Source organism: Daphnia magna, unplaced genomic scaffold (assembly GCF_020631705.1).
Source record: "Daphnia magna isolate NIES unplaced genomic scaffold, ASM2063170v1.1 Dm_contigs189, whole genome shotgun sequence".
NCBI classification, from domain to species: domain Eukaryota; kingdom Metazoa; phylum Arthropoda; class Branchiopoda; order Diplostraca; family Daphniidae; genus Daphnia; species Daphnia magna.
Window position 1 is genome coordinate 41,083 of NW_025533163.1, and position 12,799 is coordinate 53,881.

At 43.1% G+C, this 12,799-nt stretch overlaps 4 non-coding genes across 4 annotated transcripts; 3 read left to right on the forward strand and 1 right to left on the reverse strand.

Moving 5' to 3' along the window:
- Positions 1-3,746: 3,746 nt before the first annotated feature.
- On the forward strand, positions 3,747-3,817 carry Trnag-gcc. Its single transcript has one exon. It is a non-coding gene; the product is annotated as a tRNA-Gly (tRNA).
- Positions 3,818-4,162: 345 nt separating this feature from the next.
- On the reverse strand, positions 4,163-4,234 carry Trnaw-cca. Its single transcript has one exon. It is a non-coding gene; the product is annotated as a tRNA-Trp (tRNA).
- Positions 4,235-11,009: 6,775 nt separating this feature from the next.
- Positions 11,010-11,080, forward strand: Trnad-auc. Its single transcript has one exon. It is a non-coding gene; the product is annotated as a tRNA-Asp (tRNA).
- A 1,239-nt stretch (positions 11,081-12,319) lies between these two features.
- Trnad-auc lies at positions 12,320-12,390 on the forward strand. Its single transcript has one exon. It is a non-coding gene; the product is annotated as a tRNA-Asp (tRNA).
- The last annotated feature ends 409 nt before the right edge of the window (positions 12,391-12,799 follow it).

Below are 12,799 nucleotides of genomic sequence, written 5' to 3' on the forward strand. Positions count from 1 at the left end.
CCGCGTACCTCAGTCTGTAGAGCCCCCCATCCATGGATCCTGAAAGATATTCCCCATCTGGTAACACTCCTGGATGCTCAGTTCTGAACCCTCGCCGAATGGTGTCGTGGAGCTGCTCTCGGCAAACATTCCTCACTGTAGGATCTCTACAAGTGAGGAGCTGAGCAGCTCTGGCGATGGTCCAGATATCAGCATCATCAGTGAGGCGGCATGTTCCTAGGCCCCCAACCCGCCGATCTGCATAGAAAAAGGGGACAGTTGCGTGGTTGGGTAAGTTGCAAATAAGGCCTAGGAACTTCCTGCACTCAGTGTCCAGTTGGGTAAGGGAATCTTTCAGGACCCGACCCGAAGCGAGGTGATGGGAAAGGGAGGGAAGAAGGTGACTACGGAAAATTTCAAGTTTTTGCCATGGTGCAAGGTTGGAGGCGGCAATCTTGTCAAGGTTAGGGATAAGGTCAGTTGGTGGTCGGAACCGCAATTTTCCGCCTATCGGTGTACCAAGATATGTTTCTTGGTCGTCTGGACCCAAGCACCGAATCAATTGATTATCAATTCGGCACTGGGTCTCAGACGGCTTGCCTTTGTCAAAGACCAGACAAGCACACTTCCCGGCATTAAATTGCAGTCCCAAGGTGTTAGCGGTGTGGGTTAAAACGTTTAAAATATTTTGGAGCTTGGAAGGAGAATTTGTAACCACGGCAATGTCGTCAGCATATGCCGTGGTTTTCACGAGCGAGCCAAATAATAAAAATCCGGGGTTAATATTGGACTTTCCGGCCCTGACGAGGTGCTCGGAAGCCAGGTTAAAAATAGGGGAACTAAGAGCGTCACCCTGGCGAACACCCGCTGTCGGGAAAATGCGAATGGATTCTTTCCCAACGGCAAAATCCATCCGATTTCCCGAATATATGTCCACCAGGATGCGCCGGAGGTCTTCTGGTATTGGAAGTGATGTGAACAGCTCATCCAGAACGGCGTGAGGCACAGAACCAAACGCATTGCACATGTCCAGCCATGCTATGGACATGTGCCTTCGCTTGGTCTTTGTTTCCTCGACAACCGTCTGTAAGAGCTGTGTATGTTCTTGAATACCATGGACCCCCGGGAGGAAACCCTTTTGCTCGGGAGATAACCAGCCAAGGTCTGAGGCGACCTCCGTTATTCTTTGGCTGATCACTCCCGAGAACAGTTTGTAAATGGTGGGAAGAAGGGATATTGGTCTATAGTTGGAATAGTCGCTAGTGTCCCCCTTCTTGAAAATGGGGACAGTTCGCGATGTCTTCCAACAGTTAGGAATCCCCAGCTTCCAGACCATTTTACAAACTGTTTCCAGCAGAATGCAGTTGGGGTCGATGGCTCTAAGATGACGGTATTCTAGGCCATCAACCCCTGGTGATGTATTGGTAGCCCGGCGAAGCTTAGCTTCAAGCTCTTGTTGGGTTGGCGCACGATTGAGGAAGTTCATCTGGTCCTCTGATGGTTGGGACCAGTCGCAGGTGTCGTAGAGTTCCTTCGCACTTTGGCACTACTGCGGAGATGGTCTCAATCGGTTGTAAGTCCTCTCGAGATATTCCTCCGCAGCTTGAACAGTACCATCGTACGAAGGTGAACGGTCTTCGAGCACCTCTCGAACGGCTCTTCTTGGGTAGATGTTGAAGAGCCGCTGAATCTTCCTCGCCTCGTACGCCTTTTGCTTGATATGTCGCCGGGCCTTCTGCATCTGCCGGTTTTGGTTTCTTTTTCGTTTGTCAGGGTTTCCTCGGGGTTGTTCAGGGCTAGGGTCTTGTAAAATTTGAGCTTTAGGGAGCCAGTCAGCTGTGCAGCGTTCGAGGACGTCGTTTAGGTCATTAAGTGTCACACAGCCCAAGAAGGCAGGAACCCAGAGACTAAAAAAATCGTCGTCTCTTTGGCTCTGCTCTTCTGAGCTGTGCTGACTACGTCCTCGAATACTTTGCTGACTAGGGACAAGGGATAACATCTCAAGGTTCGGTGAAGGGTCTAAAATCTGTTCTGTTAAAATTTGGGGGTTAATATTTTCTTGTGGAGGGAGTTCATAAAGCCAACTAAAATTTTGTGTATTAAAGGAAGTGGTGAACTCCCTCCTAAGATCTAAAATTGGGCTGTCGTTAAAATATGCTGGAGATAGGACATTACCAGGGGTTTTAACGATCGCTGGGATTTCCACCACGGATTGCTCATCACGCTCGTCTTCTGTTGCAGTAACCTCCTCTAGAGAGATCACTGCAGCAGAAGAGTCACGGTTGGAGCAATCCATATTGGGCATCCCAGAAAATCGGATGGAGGGTGATGGATTGGGACTGGAATGTAATCTTTGGTAATGTCCTTTTAGGGTAGGGCCATCTCCAGCAAATCCACACACTCCGCATTCCCAATATTTAACTAGTCGGAGTGTGTGGGCTGTCTCTAGGTGTCATTGGATACTACCCATGGCTCTGGTGTTATTTGCCAAGGTAGTCCACTCACACCTAGGACACTTCGTGGGTTTACCAGGGTATTTTAAAATTATTTTGTCCCCTTCAATTCTGGAAGGGGAAAACGTGGGGAGAGAAGAGTGAGCGGGATTAGGAGACCCCTGCAGAACCATCCATTGCAGATGCAATGGTTAGTTCGAGGGATTGGCGGAGAATACTGGAAGAAAGGGACTCAGTACAAGGTCTTGCATGTCTGCCGGCTGAAATAAAGGAATTAAATTCCTTTTTGCAGCCAAGGCAGACATACTGGATGGTGTACTGAACCCCTCTCCTAGAATGTCTTTCTTTTATGTGTGTCTCCGCCAATTGTCTCTTGCGATCCCCAGACCAGGGACCGCTACCTCGCTCACCTTGACAGGATTTCTCCCCACATTTTAAAATGTTTGGCAGAGGAACTGGGATTTTAATTATTGTCCCAAGGAGTCTTACTCTAGTAGCATTTCTACTAGATGCTCCTACCTCTGCCATTGCTACCCTGGGCCCACTTACATATGAAAGAATAAAACAGTAATTCTTATTGACTTAAACCAAAGAAGTAAAGCAAAAATCGGTAAAATATTGTTAGAAAAATAAAAAATAAACCATAAAAAATCTGAAGAGAATTTCTAAATAAATATAGAAAGAAAGGATTTATAGAAATTTAAGAAAGAGGAAAATAAAATAGCAAAATTGACGTTTTAAGTAATAAAAATTAAAAATAAAATAATTTAGTGAAGAATAAAATAAAATAAAAACAGAAGAAATTGTGGAATAAAAAAAAATTAAGTGAAGAATTAAAAAAAATATTAAATAAATTTAAACCGAAGAAATTGTGGAATAAAAAAAATTTATGAAGAATAAAAAAATTAAAAAACCGAAGAAAGTGTGGAAGTAAAAGAGGTATCAAAAAGGTTTCGCGAAAAATAAGGATAAAAGATAGTCTGCTCATGTAAACAAACGATAAAAACGGGAGCTCATAAAAACACGTCTGCTTCGGACGGAGTCAGACAGAAGATTCCCCGAAAGGTGTAATTGGAACGTAATGCAGACATTCAATTGCAACAGCAGAGTGGCGCAGCGGAAGCGTGCTGGGCCCATAACCCAGAGGTCCGTAGATCTAAACTACGCTCTGCTAGTAAAAAATCGAAGGTGAAATATTAAGTCGATACATTTACAGAATTAATAACTAAGAAAAGTAATTTATTAATACCAGTAAACAAACTGTTGTAAATGATGTGTAACGAATAAATTCATAAAACAGCACTAATATTCTCAGCATCGATGGTTCAGTGGTAGAATGCTCGCCTGCCACGCGGGCGGCCCGGGTTCGATTCCCGGTCGATGCATTTTACGTCTAATATTGACATTTCATTTAAAGAATCCCTAGGCGACCGTAACAAACACAAATTGCGACTAATCAGTTTCCCTAGTTACGTCACCACTTTCACGAACCCTAAGTATATCGCTACATGCAGTTGGCGAACTTCACCTTCTCTTAACATTACTACATTTTTGGTAAGCTACCACTTACTTGCGCATCATTAATATGCAATTTGAAATAAAAGTATTATTGAATGCAATTGTCAAATGGTTTACACGTCCACAAAGTCTAAGGATTATTGGCCTGGAAAAGCTGTCAATCTAACGTCATTGAATGATACATTTAAACATGAAATGCTGAACAAACCCTCTGATCTCGACGTGATTTGAACACGCAACCTCCTGATCTGGAGTCAGGCGCGCTACCATTGCGCCACGAAATCCGAAACATAATGTTTTGTTTTGAAATCAAATAATGCACAACATTCAAATGCAAGTGCTACGTACGCCATTTAATTTTGTTTTTGGAGATCTGTAGTACATCATTAAAGTTAGGCAGAAAGATAATTTTACCTCGTTTTTAAGAAATATTTTAGATTTCAAGATAATTTAGAGTTATTGTGTGTATTTCATTAACCTTGTGAGTAGCTTTAGAATAGTGGTAAACATGCGCTGTAAATGTTGAAGGAAGATCCCAGTGAATATTGGTGATAAACTTGATTGACACGCCGGAATCAGATAGATATACTAGGCAGATGCTTTCTGTCCTTTCCTATACTATAGAGGCCAAGGAACTTCGACAGTTAAAGAGACTATTTCGGACTAAAAGTTTTTTCGTTAAAGCACGGATGGTAATCAAGTTGCTGATGGGTAAGAGGCTCCAAAAAATACAAAAACATTTCGTGTTGGTAGGGAGCAGTAGTTGCCATTATTTTGCATCGATGGTTCTGTGTTAGAATGCTGGTTACCCGGTCGATGCATTTTAGTAACACAACAATTTAAAATGCTACGAAAGGTGTAATTGGAACGTAATGCAGACATTCAATTGCAACAGCAGAGTGGCGCAGCGGAAGCGTGCTGGGCCCATAACCCAGAGGTGCGTAGATCGAAACTACGCTCTGCTAGTAAAAAATCGAAGGTGAAATATTAAGTCGATACATTTACAGAATTAATAACTAAGAAAAGTAATTTATTAATACCAGTAAACAAACTGTTGTAAATGATGTGTAACGAATAAATTCATAAAACAGCACTAATAATCTCAGCATCGATGGTTCAGTGGTTAGTTTATGGAGGGGTTTCCGGAAGGGGAATAAACATGTATGAGGTAGGTGCATTTTAAAATATTACAAAAATTAGATAAATAAAATATGAGGGAAAGAATCTACTAATCTACTGGGTAGGGAGTTTCTACGGGAAAAGGGGGATATCCTCAGCTTCGGGGTTTGGTGCACCATGATGGAAATGGGCACACACCATTTCCATTGATCCCTGGATCGCTGCCAATCGGGCCTTGAATCGGAAGGCACCCCAGGATCTTCCGTTGATTCCGAGAATCGAACGGATTTCGTCGTTCCTGGGGTACCATGATCCAAGAGACCCGACAACCAGGGGGAGAATCCTCCCATGCGAAGAATATTTATCTTATTTCCGCTGGTAGGCATTCTCCATACTCCCTGGTTGGTCATAGCAGACCACGACGTCGACCATCACCCGGGAACCGGATAGTTGAAATTCAACATCCGGTCTTAACCTTTGCCCGGGGATGGCATTGTTGATCGTGACGTCGTGTCCCTGCTTGACTAGCAGCGACTCCAAGAGATCTTGGATGGTGTTGTGCCTCTTGGTGGCGAGCTGGAGACCTTCTTCACAGTGGTTAAGCACATGAAACCCGGTCTCGTTTTCCTTTCCGCATCGGCGGCAACTCGTATCTTGCTCCTGTGAGCAAAACCACGAGTGCCCCCGAAGAGGAAGGATGTCGAGCCGGGCCTTGTGAAGATATCTCCAGTCTCGGAAGGAGAGGGGCGTACGGCAGGATACCAGGCGAGCCATGTCTTTCGACTTGTCTTCCAGGGAGAGGCCAGTGGCAACTACTCCCTGGTGGCTCTTGTCGGAAATTAGGTCCCTGGTATAACGCTGCCGAGCTACTTTCCGAAGTCCGCGGACTGCCTTGACTGGGCTTACGGAGACGTCATCGGCGACAATTCTTAGATTTTCGTCGCCGGATACATCAATCCGCACTCCCAGTCGTTTGGCAGCTTGGCGGGCAAGAGTCCAAAGATTGGACCCTGCCTCCGCGTACCTCAGTCTGTAGAGCCCCCCATCCACGGATCCCGAAAGATATTCCCCAACTGGCAACACTCCTGGATGCTCGTTTCTGAACCCTCGCCGGATGGTGTCATGGAGCTGCTCTCGGCATATGTTCCTCACTGTAGGGTCTCTACAAGTGAGGAGCTGAGCAGCCCTGGCGATGGTCCAGATATCGGTATCATCAGTGAGGCGGCATGTTCCTAGGCCCCCAACCCGCCGGTCCGCGTAGAAGAACGGGACCGTTGCGTGATTGGGAAGGTTGCAAATAAGGCCTAGAAACTTCCTACACTCAGTGTCCAGTTGGGTAAGGCAGTCTTTCAGGACCCGACCCGAAGCGAGGTGATGGAAAAGGGAGGGAAGAAGGTGGCTACGGAAGATTTCAAGTTTTTGCCATGGTGCGAGGTGGGAGGCGGCAATCTTGTCGAGGTTAGGGATAAGGTCAGTTGGTGGTCGGAACCGCAATTTTCCTCCGATCGGTGTACCAAGATATGTTTCTTGGTCGTCTGGACCCAAGCACCGAATTAATTGATCACCAATTCGGCACTGGGCGTCAGACGGCTTGCCTTTGTCGAAGACCAGGCAAGCACACTTCCCGGCATAAATTGCAGTCCCAAGGTGTTTGCGGTGAGGGTAAAAACGTTTAAAATGTTTTGGAGCTCGGAGGGAGAATTTGTAACCACGGCAATGTCGTCAGCATATGCCGTGGTTTTCACGAGCGAGCCAAATAATAAAAATCCGGGGTTAATATTGGACTTTCCGGCCCTGACGAGGGGCTCGGAAGCCAGATTAAAAATAGGGGAACTAAGAGCGTCACCCTGGCGAACACCTGCTGTCGGGAAAATGCGGATGGATTCTTTCCCAACGGCAAAATCCATCCGATTTCCCGAATATATGTCCACCAGGATGCGCCGGAGGTCTTCTGGTATTGGAAGTGATGTAAACAGCTCATTCAGAACGGCGTGAGGCACAGATCCAAACGCGTTGCACATGTCTAGCCATGCTATAGACATGTGCTTTCGTTTGGTCTTTGTCTCATCGACAACCGTCTGTAAGAGCTGTGTATGTTCCTGAATACCATGGACCCCCGGGAGGAAACCCTTTTGCTCGGGAGATAACCAGCCAAGGTCTGAAGCGACTTGCGTTATTCTCTGGCTGATCACTCCCGAGAACAGTTTGTAAATGGTAGGAAGAAGGGATATTGGTCTAAAGTTGGAATAGTCGCTAGTGTCCCCTTTCTTGAAAATGGGGACAGTTCGCGATGTCTTCCAACAATTAGGAACCCCTAGCTTCCAAACCATTTTACAAACTGTTTCCAGCAGAATGCAGTTGGGGTCGATGGCTCTAAGATGACGGTATTCTAGGCCATCAACCCCTGGTGATGTGTTGGTAGCCCGGCGAAGCTTAGCTTCAAGCTCTTGTTGGGTTGGCGCACGATTAAGGAAGTTCATCTGGTCCTCTGAAGGTTGGGACCAGTCGCAGGTGTCGTAGAGTTCCCTCGCACTTTGGCACTGCTGCGGAGATGGTCTCAATCGGTTGTAAGTCCTCTTGAGATATTCCTCCGCAGCTTGTACAGTACCATCGTAGGAGGGTGAACGGTCTTCGAGCACCTCTCGAACGGCTCTTCTTGGGTAAATGTTGAAGAGCCGCTGAATCTTCCTCGCCTCGTACGCCTTTTGCTTGATATGTCGCCGGGCCTTCTGCATCTGCCGGTTTTGGTTTCTTTTTCTTTTTCAGGGTTTCCTCGGGGTTGTTCAGGGCTTGGGTCTTGTAAAATTTGTGCTTTAGGGAGCCAGTCAGCTGTGCAACGTTCGAGGACGTCGTCTAGGTCATGTAGAGTCTCACAGCTCAAGAAGGCAGGAACCCAGAGACTGACAAAATCGTCGTCTCTTTGGCTCTGCTCTTCTGAGCTGTTATGACTACGTCCTCGATTGCTTTGCTGACTGGGGACAAAGGTTAAGGTCTCGGGGTTAGGTGAAGGGTCTAAAATCTCTTGTAATAAAATTGTGGGGCTAGTATTTTCTTGTGGGGGAGTTCATAAAGCCAACTAAAATTTTGTGTATTAAAAGAGGAGGCGAACTTCCTCCCAAGATCTAAAATAGTGCTTGCGGTAAAATTTGCTGGAGATTGGACATTACCATGGGATTCCTCGATCGCTGGGATTTCCACCACGGATAGCTCATCACGCTCGTCTTCTGTTGCAGTAACATCCTCTAGAGAGATCACTGCAGCAGAAGAGTCATGGTTGGAGCCATCCATACTGGATATCCCAGCAAATCGGATGGAGGGTGATGGGTTGTTATTAGAATGTAACCTTTGGTAATGTCCTTTTAGTGTAGGGCCATCTCCAGCAAATCCACACACTCCGCATTCCCAATATTTAAGTAGTCGGAGTGTGTGGGCTGTCTCTAGGTGTCTGTGGATACTACCCATGGCTCTGGTGTTAGTTGCCAAGGTAGTCCACTCACACCTAGGACACTTCGTTGGGTTTTTCCAGGTTCAATTTTGGAAGGAAAATTATTTTCCCTTCAATTCTGGAAGGGGAAAACGTGGGGAGAGAAGAGTTAGGAGCGGGATTAGAAACCCCAGGAACCATCCATTGCAGATGCAATGGTTAGTTCGAGGGATTGGCGGAGAATACTGGAGAAAGGGAATTAAAAAAAAGTTTTTATTTTTTGCCGGCTGAAATAAACGAATTAAATTCCTTTTTACAGCCAAGGCAGACATACTGGGTGGTGTACTGAACCCCTCTCCTAGAATGTCTTTCTTTTATGTGTGTCTCCGCCAATTGTCTCTTGCGATCCCCAGACCAGGGACCGCTACCTCGCTCACCTTGACAGGATTTCTCCCCACATTTTAAAACGTTTGGCAGAGGAACTGGGATTTTAATGATTGTCCCATGGAGTCTTACTCTAGTAGCATTTCTACTAGATGCTCCTACCTCTGCCATTGCTACCCTGTGCCCACTTACATATGAAAGAATAAAACAGTAATTCTTATTGACTAAAACCAAAGAAGTATAGAAAAAATCGGTAAAATATTGTTAGAAAAATAAAAAATAAACCATTAAACATCTGGAGAGAAAATTCTAAATAAATATAAAAAGAAAAGATTTATAGAAATTTAAGAAAGAGGAAAAAAAAAATAACAAAATTGACGCTTTAAGTAATAAAAATTAAAAATAAAATAATTTTGTGAAGAATTAAAAAAATTAAAACAGAAGAAATTGTGGAATAAAAAAAACTTGAGTGAAGAATAAAAAAATATAAAATAAATTTAAACTGAGGAAATTGTGGAATAAAATAAGAAAAAAAAAATTGTGAAGAATAAAAAAAATTTTAAAAACCGAAGAAAGTGTGGAATCAAATGAGAAAAAAAGAATCAAGGATGAAAAGAATAAATAAAAAAATTCTATTGAGTATTAAAATTAAAGAAATATATGCATTAAAATTCAATATTTGTTTTGGTTAAAGCATAAGAATGTTTTTAAGGGATTTTTGGATGTCAATGGATAAAATGTAAAAATAATACAAGGAGCTAAAACACTTCATCAATAAAAACCGAAGCTCTTTAAAAACACGTCTGCTCTCCACGAAGTCTAGCAGAAGGGAAAAAGAAGATAGAATGCTCGCCTGCCACGCGGGCGGCCCGGGTTCGATTCCCGGTCGATGCAATTTACGTCTAATATTGACATTTCATTTAAAGAATCCCTAGGCGACCGTAACAAACACCAATTGCGACTAATCAGTTTCCCTAGTTACGTCACCACTTTCACGAACCCTAAGTATATCGCTACATGCAGTTGGCGAACTTCACCTTCTCTTAACATTACAACATTTTTGGTAAGCTACCACTTACTTGCGCATCATTAATATGCAATTTGAAATAATAGTATTATTGAATGCAATTGTCAAATGGTTTACACGTCCACAAAGTCTAATGATTATTGCCCTGGAATAGCTGTCACTCTAACGTCATTGAATGATACATTTAAACATGAAATGCTGAACAAACCCTCTGATCTCGACGTGATTTGAACACGCAACCTCCTGATCTAGAGTCAGGCGCGCTACCATTGCGCCACAAAATCCGAAACATAATGTTTTGTTTTGCAATCAAATAATGCACAACATTCAAATGCAAGTGCTACGTACGCCATTTAATTTTGTTGTTGGAGATCTGTAGTACATCATTAAAGTTAGGCAGAAAGATAATTTTACCTCGTTTTTAAGAAATATTTTAGATTTCAAGATAATTTAGAGTTATTGTGTGTATTTCATTAACCTTGTGAGTAGCTTTAGAATAGTGGTAAACATGCGCTGTAAATGTTGAAGGAAGATCCCAGTGAATATTGGTGATAAACTTGATTGACACGCCGGAATCAGATAGATATACTAGGCAGATGCTTTCTGTGCTTTCCTATACTATAGAGGCCAAGGAACTTCGACAGTTAAAGAGACTATTTCGGACTAAAAGTTTTTTCGTTAAAGCACGGATGGTAATCAAGTTGCTGATGGGTAAGAGGCTCCAAAAAATACAAAAACATTTCGTGTTGGTAGGGAGCAGTAGTTGCCATTATTTTGCATCGATGGTTCTGTGTTAGAATGCTGGTTACCCGGTCGATGCATTTTAGTAACACAACAATTTAAAATGCTACGAAAGGTGTAATTGGAACGTAATGCAGACATTCAATTGCAACAGCAGAGTGGCGCAGCGGAAGCGTGCTGGGCCCATAACCCAGATGTCCGTAGATCGAAACTACGCTCTGCTAGTAAAAAATCGAAGGTGAAATATTAAGTCGATACATTTACACAATTAATAACTAAGAAAAGTAATTTATTAATACCAGTAAACAAACTGTTGTAAATGATGTGTAACGAATAAATTCATAAAACAGCACTAATATTCTCAGCATCGATGGATCAGTGGTAGAATGCTCGCCTATCACGCGGGCGGCCCGGGTTCGATTCCCGGTCGATGCATTTTACGTCTAATATTGACATTTCATTTAAAGAATCCCTAGGCGACCGTAACAAACACAAATTGCGACTAATCAGTTTCCCTAGTTACGTCACCACTTTCACGAACCCTAAGTATATCGCTACATGCAGTTGGCGAACTTCACCTTCTCTTAACATTACTACATTTTTGGTAAGCTACCACTTACTTGCGCATCATTAATATGCAATTTGAAATAAAAGTATTATTGAATGCAATTGTCAAATGGTTTACACGTCCACAAAGTCTAAGGATTATTGCCCTGGAATAGCTGTCACTCTAACGTCATTGAATGATACATTTAAAAATGAAATGCTGAACAAACCCTCTGATCTCGACGTGATTTAAACACGCAACCTCCTGATCTGGAGTCAGGCGCGCTACCATTGCGCCCCGAAATCCGAAACATAATGTTTTGTTTTGCAATCAAATAATGCACAACATTCAAATGCAAGTGCTACGTACGCCATTTAATTTTGTTTTTGGAGATCTGTAGTACATCATTAAAGTTAGGCAGAAAGATAATTTTACCTCGTTTTTAAGAAATATTTTAGATTTCAAGATAATTTAGAGTTATTGTGTGTATTTCATTAACCTTGTGAGTAGCTTTAGAATAGTGGTAAACATGCGCTGTAAATGTTGAAGGAAGATCCCAGTGAATATTGGTGATAAACTTGATTGACACGCCGGAATCAGATAGATATACTAGGCAGATGCTTTCTGTGCTTTCCTATACTATAGAGGCCAAGGAACTTCGACAGTTAAAGAGACTATTTCGGACTAAAAGTTTTTTCGTTAAAGCACGGATGGTAATCAAGTTGCTGATGGGTAAGAGGCTCCAAAAAATACAAAAACATTTCGTGTTGGTAGGGAGCAGTAGTTGCCATTATTTTGCATCGATGGTTCTGTGTTAGAATGCTTGGTTACCCGGTCGATGCATTTTAGTAACACAACAATTTAAAATGCTACGAAAGGTGTAATTGGAACGTAATGCAGACATTCAATTGCAACAGCAGAGTGGCGCAGCGGAAGCGTGCTGGGCCCATAACCCAGATGTCCGTAGATCGAAACTACGCTCTGCTAGTAAAAAATCGAAGGTGAAATATTAAGTCGATACATTTACACAATTAATAACTAAGAAAAGTAATTTATTAATACCAGTAAACAAACTGTTGTAAATGATGTGTAACGAATAAATTCATAAAACAGCACTAATATTCTCAGCATCGATGGATCAGTGGTAGAATGCTCGCCTATCACGCGGGCGGCCCGGGTTCGATTCCCGGTCGATGCATTTTACGTCTAACATTGACATTTCATTTAAAGAATCCCTAGGCGACCGTAACAAACACAAATTGCGACTAATCAGTTTCCCTAGTTACGTCACCACTTTCACGAACCCTAAGTATATCGCTACATGCAGTTGGCGAACTTCACCTTCTCTTAACATTACTACATTTTTGGTAAGCTACCACTTACTTGCGCATCATTAATATGCAATTTGAAATAAAAGTATTATTGAATGCAATTGTCAAATGGTTTACACGTCCACAAAGTCTAAGGATTATTGCCCTGGAATAGCTGTCACTCTAACGTCATTGAATGATACATTTAAAAATGAAATGCTGAACAAACCCTCTGATCTCGACGTGATTTAAACACGCAACCTCCTGATCTGGAGTCAGGCGCGCTACCATTGCGCC